The 8297-nt window shown below is 33.0% G+C and overlaps 1 long non-coding RNA gene across 1 annotated transcript; it reads right to left on the reverse strand.

Moving 5' to 3' along the window:
- Positions 1 to 2493: 2493 nt before the first annotated feature.
- LOC111087787 lies at positions 2494 to 6163 on the reverse strand. Its single transcript, XR_002612432.1, has 3 exons — positions 5971 to 6163; positions 4199 to 4369; positions 2494 to 2766 (listed from the first exon to the last, which is right to left on the reverse strand). It is a non-coding gene; the product is annotated as an uncharacterized LOC111087787 (long non-coding RNA).
- Positions 6164 to 8297: the final 2134 nt, after the last annotated feature.

Here is an 8297-nt window from a genome sequence, read left to right on the forward strand (position 1 = left end):
CGTCAGCCAGCAGTTTAAATGTAAGATGTTCACAAGATCAAGCCTCTTACACGTCAGCCAGCAGTTTAAATGTAAGATGTTCACAAGATCAAGCCTCTTATACTTCAGCCAGCAGTTTAAATGTAAGATGTTCAAAAAAATCAGGCCTCTTATACTTCAACCAGCAGTTTAATGTAAGATGTTCACAAGATCAGGCCTCTTATACTTCAGCCAGCACTATAAGTGTAAGATGTTAAAAAGATCAGATCTTTTATGTTTCAGCCAGCAGTTTAAGTGTAAAATGTTCACAAGAACAGGCCTCTTACGTTTCAGCCAGCAGTTTTTCATTTATCATATGTAACCTATGTTAACAATGATTACTTGTGGACAGTAAAAGATGTCATGAGTACCACAGACATTAAGAGAAATTTTTTCACCCATGTACGTACTATATTAAAACATGCTTACCTGAAGAAAACTGAAATATGCTATTTTCTTTTTATTAACAACAGTTAATATCTCCCACTAAATACATCAATTGTTAGTTAAGCTTTCTTACTAGAAATCTTAATCACCAGATATATATACAAAAGTCAAAATACATGACAAGTCTCTGTCTAGAGTAATTTACACTACTCGAAAGTTATAAATGACATAAATCACTTTTATCTGAGTAAGTAATCAGATGACTTGAAAATTACCGTTGATGGTGATGCAGTTTACTTTTTATAGAAAATTAAACTAGTAAAGGATCTGTGAAAATTAACATGAAACAATACCTTTGGAAAATATTTCCACCTTTCATTTTGAATGATAATTTGTATGTTTCCATTAATTTTCAAATAAATTCAAGCAACTAACCCAAAGACCCCCACAAACAACCTTTATCTTCTACTAGAGGACCTCAATGAAAAAACTTCAGAACATTAGAAATGTAAGGACTTACTTTGAACAATCTCTTATTTGATCTGACAATTTATTTTGGTAAATCAGTACATTCAATCTTGAGAACCTCCAAAACATCTTTGATCCTTGTATGGGAGCTTAAATTTGACAATTTCCAAAATCTTAATTTAGATTATTGTGTTGAATGAGTGTTAATACCAATTTTCATGTAAATCAATTCCATCAAACCTCAGAACCCACAAAACCTTTGACCCCCAATTCGGGGCACCCTCAAGGTTCTTTTGAAAATATTCTTCTTGAGGAAAAACAAAGAAATTATAAAGCACAAATAATGGTATTTAAAACCACGAACACAAAACTAGAAGTAACTGACATAATTAAACTATTTTAAATACATATCTCTATGTCGTCGTTGTTGTTTTAGTGAAATATACAATGTTCACAAAAATTCTTAAAACAGCCTAAAAAAAAAAAAATAGGCATACTGGACCAAGCTATAACCTAACCAAGTTTCAAGTCAATGTGCCAAGAAATGAAGGAATGGCAATCAATTGAAAAATGTTTGGAAGAATAAGTAAGAAAGAAAAATCAATAGAAAAATTGTGTGTATCTCTGCAGGGATATAATTACTGAACAGGTAAAGATGAGACTACAGAGAAAAAATACTTCACATATCTCTTTTAATACCACAATATTTAGATATTGTTATAAAGAAAATTATGCTCAAACTAATACAGTTTAAAAGTTAAAATAATATGGGAAGTTTTTGGATTTTAACCCATTGATTACAGCTGCTCCAAGCACACGTGAAATTTTTGCAAGCCATATTTATCTGCCATACACCCCATATAACACATTCACGTTCAGGAAGCAGACCGCACCCTATACAGCAAATGATTCAACTTGGTTTTTATTCTTAAAATACTAAAGATGAATACAATCCATCATTCAGTTCACCACTTGTCACTCAGTTATACTGGTTTTTTGGGACTTCCATCCCTCATCAGTAACCCTAGACAAAGGAAAAAAAAAAAAGAAATTATGCTTTATAGTGATGGAGTTTATATGTATGATGTTTTGTATTATATTTTACTCACTATGGTGAACCTATATTAATATAGAAATACACTAAGATTTGAAAAATTGGTAGCATCGAAGTTATTAATTTAGGTTTCTAAATTATTTAGTAGACAAGCTGTGTAAAATACTAAAAAATAAATAAGAAGCCCAATCATGTCTAAGAGTTATAATACACAATAAGATGCTTAGTCTTATTCTTTCATTTTGAATGATGAGAAGCATAACCAGAACAACTAAGTGAGAACCAGTAAATCAAATAACAGATAGAGTTTCACATATATTTTTTAGTATGTTAAAGAGCTTTAGGGGTGAATAATTCCCCAAATTAGAACATGATACAAGTACGCCCCATCACTATAGGAAGCTTAGTCTTATTATTTTGATTTGCCCTTGTCTAGAGTTACTGACCAGGGACAGAATTTCACAAAACCATTATAATTCATTGACAAGTGGTGAATCGATTGATAGATTGGTTTCATATTTATTAACAGTTTTTATTTTTGACCGAATCTCTTTTGTTATACCACTCAATCTCTTCTTCCTTCCGATCATTTTTGCAGGAAGCCATCAAATGTTTCAGGGCTCGCACCCAAGCATTCCGCGTTTCCTCATCACAGGCTACAAGATCTAGGACCTCGTGAGTTGGGCCATAGATGACAGAAAAACAGAGTTCTTCTTTCAAAGCAGGAACACGTTTGGAACGGAAGTTAACATGTAACTGTCGTCTCTGACGAGCCTGAACGATGTTAAACAGGTCTGTGGCCCAACCATCTCGGACGTCTTCAATCTCATGTACATCAACTGAAAGAAATACACCTTACATTTCACAAATGACTACAATTAAACTTAAAGCAAACAAATGTGATTTGTTTTCTTCAGGTTCTAACATTTTCTTAATATGACTAGCATAGTTATACATCTAAACAAGTTTAAAACAAATAAACACTAAATACTAGTACTTATATTTCTAAACAAACATTCAAAATTTATGGTTTCAAACTGATTATAAATATTATTTTATTTACAATTAAAAGAAATACAATGTTAAAATCATTACACAAAAAATAGTTATTAAAAACAAGGACTTGCGCTAAAAAAAGTCTCTACATACATTTCAGTGGCCAATGACACCATCTTCAAGACACCGAAACATATGTAGAGCCATTTTAACCCAGTTTTTAGTAACTATTTATTGTGTAATGATTTTAAAGTTGTAATGCTTTTAGTTGTATATAGATGTTTTACACAAGTGTCATTTTAAATTAGTTAAGTATTATTTTACTACAAATTACAGCTTTTACAGTATGGTAGAAATTAAAAACAAAACAACAGATTACAATATTTTGATCACTGGTGCAATCATTCTCAAGTACACAAGTACATACCGGTAGTCAAAATGTCGTACCTGTTTTTAGAAAAATTTCTTCCCTACTGTAAAAGCTGTAACATGCAATGAATATAATCCAAGGTTTATGTATACACAAATACTTCTCCATCTCATTAAATCTCAAAAAGTGAGTAAATTAGGAGTATAAGAACATGCATGTTTAGTCCTGTCCATAATGGTTTATACCTCTGGGAAGAGTATTATTTTGGGTCCTGGGTTAAACTGGTGAGTAGTGGTTTAAGCTGGCAACCAGCATTTCTTAAACAAAACTATAACATTGGTTTACTGGCTTCTCCCTGTTGGTGCTGTTTTTTAGCTAGATGTTCTCTACTGGGGTTGGTTTTAGCTGATCTACCAGGTGACCTAAACTAAGGATGTTTTTTTTGTTAGTCTATTAGATGTTCTCTACTAGGGCTGGTTTTTAGTTGACCAGCCAGCTGCACATAGTTTGAAGTTGCTAACCAGCTAAATTAAAGCTGACAACACATTAATGAACCCAGTTCTTCTAATCTATTATAATTATATTTGTTTTAATACTATAATTCTGTTGATTGCATCATGTTAGAAAAGTTGGTAATGACATAAAGTTAATTATAACTAACAAAATACTTGCAAGTGCTTGTCAGTATATGTGTAATAGCTGTAGATAAAAATATAAGTATTTAAAAGACTTTTTTAAGACAATTGTGAGGTTTCTCTCACTCATTCAACACAAGTAATTGTTTTCAAGGTTCATGCCTTACTCTGCCAATCTTAAAACTTTTCACGGTCAACTAAAGCTTTAACACTTGCTGCAAGGATAAAAGGAAATTATGTTCAGCTAAAACTTTGACATTAAAAACTTACTGAATTCAGGCCTTCTACAAAAAAAGCTTTTATTGGAACCTCGGTATTCCAGCCTTTGAGACTGCAGATTGACATAATAACGGCGTCGATAGAACTTATCCAAGGATCTCAATTTAAATAAAACAGTTCCATTGGCTATACCGTATATAATGTCTTTTAAGGAAAGTTTTTCTGAAAAAAAAAGAAGACAAAAGTAAGAAACTACAAATCAAAAATTCAGTTGAATTAATTCAATAATTTTAATAGATATATTATTTAAATAATAAACCTAACTAATCAATTATCCTTCAACACTTCTATCCAATAATCATTTCACAATTTATTTTTTTTAGTTATCCCTTAAACTGTTCTCTATTTGCAGAGTTGTATGTTCTTCAACATGTTGAAAAGATTTTTAGCCATAGCATAGTGACTCATAGAATGGCTCCGAGTTTTTTTTCAAGCAGAAACTTTTAGCTCATAGCTTCATCATCTCTTGACCAATTTTAGATTTAATTACAGTTTTGGACTCAGGAGGTCAAACCCTTTCATTTGATGTATTTGACCATGGTCAAGGTCTCATAGATTAATCAACTCTAATCCTGCCTAAAAAAATTTAATTTGAGGGTAGGTTTGAAGAGATCCTGATGAGTAATAAAACTGAATCAGGTATACATGCACTCCACACTTGGTATTGTTGGCGCACAAAAATATAGCTAATAAAAAGGAAAAGAAGGTATCATAGATTAATTTACTCTAATCCTGCCTAAAAGAAATAAATGCTGCAGCTATTGAGGATTTCCTCTCACTTTTCTTTCACTTGTTACAACATACAATGTGAACACAAAATAAATTTGGTCAAAAAATTCACTTACTATGCAAAATGAATAGGAGATCCCAGTAATAATAACTACAACATTAATACATCTCTTGTTTAATTTTTTGTGACTCATATGCTTTTAGAAACCCAAGCATGTAAACAACAAATTAAGTCATGGATGCAAAACAAATTTGATGCATAAGAGTTTAAGAAGCCAGTGGGATATACGTCACATCATAATTCTAGGGTTGAAGTGCTAATTCAAAATTAACAAAAAGTTAATCAACTTTGTAACATGTATATTAATTTACTTGTAATTTTTTTTTATAATGCATATTTTGTGGGTAAAAAAGTTAAAGTGCATGCAGAATTTCAGAAATGCAAAGTATGCACAGCAGACTGCTCTTCTGTGATAGAAAAAAAGCCAGAAAGAAGAAAGATGGCAGCTCCAAATGTAAAGATGTACTAATACAAGTGCAATAAATATAACACGTTTCCAGTTTTTAATAAGTTGAAAAGCATGTTTAAAGTTAACGTCAAATCGTTATAACTGAAGCTGTAAAGAAAAATTGAGGCCATGTGTCAATGATTGTTTGTTTATTTCAGAATTTTTGTGCAAAGCTGAAACAAATTGCTATCTGTGCACAGCTGTCTATGATTTTAAACTGATAGATTATGAGGAAGGCAACTAGTCAAAAAACATCCATTACCAAGCCTGCATTAAGGTACTTTGGGGCCCCTTGAATAGGGTACAAGCATGTTTGAAGTTAATTATAATTAATACTGTTACGTCTCTGGTCGTTTGTTAATTTCCGTTATAAATTCTTCCAGAGGAACTTCAGCGATACAAGTCCTTTCTTAAATAAAACTAGTTTATTCTTTCTCATTACAACTTTGCAGTACACAGAATTTCCACAGTCACTTTAATTTAAACACACACTATAATTCACAACGATTCATGCACTTTACTTACGGTCACCATAACTCGCTTGACTTAATTATCTGTCTCCATATTTCTCCCCATCTGCAATCATTTGCGGGGCTTATATAAAAAAAAGAGGGCGCTTAGAAAAGACTAGAATTGCCACGAAAAGTCAAGATCCTTCGAGAATCTCATGACGTGTTACCAGCGTCACGTTACTTCCGCTGTTGTCAAAATACTATTAAGTTAATTACAGAATATGACCTAATTAGTCAAAGTAAATTAGAATATGATGATTTTAATTTTTAAGGTTGATATATTCAAATTAAACAATAACAATAATTATTATTTTCTTGTAAAACATGGCAAGTAAGAATGAATTAGGTACATAACAAACAATATAGTTATTGTACAACATTACGGAAGCATGCCAGAACATTATCCTAAAATCGTTTTTTCCTTGCTTTGGCGGAAGCAGAATCTCTAATTACTTCTTCATAATTTATTTGCCTAAGCAATTTCCTTTCTATCGCGAGCAAGGAAAGGGCATTTAAGTGTTCATTTAAGATCCAAGCACGCAATTCGTTTTTTACTCTAGCCATTTTAGAAAAACTGACGGTTTGGATCGTCAGTAGGCCATGCCCGTTCCGTGTATAAATGGGAATGAGTAATAACGATGCTGGTACTCATACGCTCGCGACAGTTTTACCAGCATAATTGTAATAATTTCTGCTGGTTTCTATTTAACACTGACGGTTCACTTAGTAAGACCAAAGATGCGCGCCTAAGTAACGTAAATATGCTGCCATCTAGTGATAAACAATTACGTTCATCGCAACATTTTTTCACAGTATTCGTTGACATGGGTGTCTTTCTCTAATGGGTAATTATAGATTTACAGTAACTGAGAAAAGAAAAAAACGTTCACACTAATCCGAATGAAGCGTTCCAATAAACTGATGAGCAGACACCAAGAAAAGTGTTAAGTAATTAATCGAGACAATTACTAGACTGAATTGTAAATTCAAGACATTATCCATATTTTATGCCTAAAAAAACTGACTAAAACCATGCCTGACAGCAAATTTTTATTTTACATTCCTGTTTAATTAGTCCACACCTCTCTACTTAGAAGACAGTGACGAACAAATTAACATGATTATAAAGGGAAAATAAAATTCCGCGCAGACATAAACATACGTTAAAAACAAACGAATACCAAGAACAATAAAAATTAATTAAGTTGTAAATCACAACGACGTTTCGCTTCGATCAGCTGGTCAGATCGAAATACAAGGGAAGAAAAAATAAAGAGGTGCGTGTTGTTAGATAGTAACACGCTTAACGCTTGAGATTGGAATTGTTTGTAATTAAGCACAAAGCTACATAATGGGCTATCTGTGCTCTGCCCACCACGGGTATCGAAACCCGGATTCTAGCGTTGTAAGTCCGCAGATATACCGCTGTGCTACTAGGGGGGTTGAGATTAGAAAACAGTAGTAAAACTAACATTAGTTTTATGTAGGAAGTAAACCGAAACGTCGCCAAAATAAAGTTTTCACGAAACTTGTTATTTAGTTTGTTTGTTATTAAGCCCGAAGCTACACAAAGGGCTATCTGTGTTATGCCCATCGCGGATATCGGAACCAAAGTTACAGCGTTGTAAGTTGTGATACTTATTGCTAGCTGAGCCACCAGGGAGCGCTCCGATCACTTTTACTTATTTATTTCAATAACATTCCAGAGCGCTGGCTTCTTCATTCGCACCGGAAACAATAAAATCTGGGTAATACTTTCTAGTAAAGAGGTTTTCCATATCTCGAGAGTTTAATTCAAAATCATATAGTTATCATTGCATAGCCTACAGAGTCGTAAAAACTGTGAATATGGTACAGCTTTATTTTGTTGCTGTAAAGTTGAGAGAAGGTAAAATGTGAGGAGATGTTCCGAGACGTAGTTTCCTTCCGGCAGGCTTCTAATACTTGCTAGTTGTAGAGAAATGTGGCATCTTAACAAATAATTGTCTCGTGAAATGTCAAGTGGGCGAAAGCAAGCACGAGAGATACTTCTACTTTGTAATCAAACTTGATTTTAATTATTATCTCTAGTAGGGCCGGCTTCAGATCACCATATCATCAGTAGACATTACATAACCAAAATTTCAGATTTCTTGATAACCTTTTCATTTAACAAACCTATCTGTTCCTTCCTTCGAATCAGTTTGGGTTAAAAAAACTTAAGTTTCCTTTTTGTTACAAATGTGCGAATACCTCTTAAAAGCCTAGTTTCTTGAACTCGGTAGAAGATTGTTTTATACTGTTGGGCGTGTGCCAGGAGGTAGAGCCAGTCAATGTTAAAGCAAGGAATACAACTGTAAA

This window comes from Limulus polyphemus, unplaced genomic scaffold (assembly GCF_000517525.1).
Source record: "Limulus polyphemus unplaced genomic scaffold, Limulus_polyphemus-2.1.2 Scaffold2636, whole genome shotgun sequence".
Taxonomy (NCBI): Eukaryota; Metazoa; Arthropoda; class Merostomata; order Xiphosura; family Limulidae; genus Limulus; species Limulus polyphemus.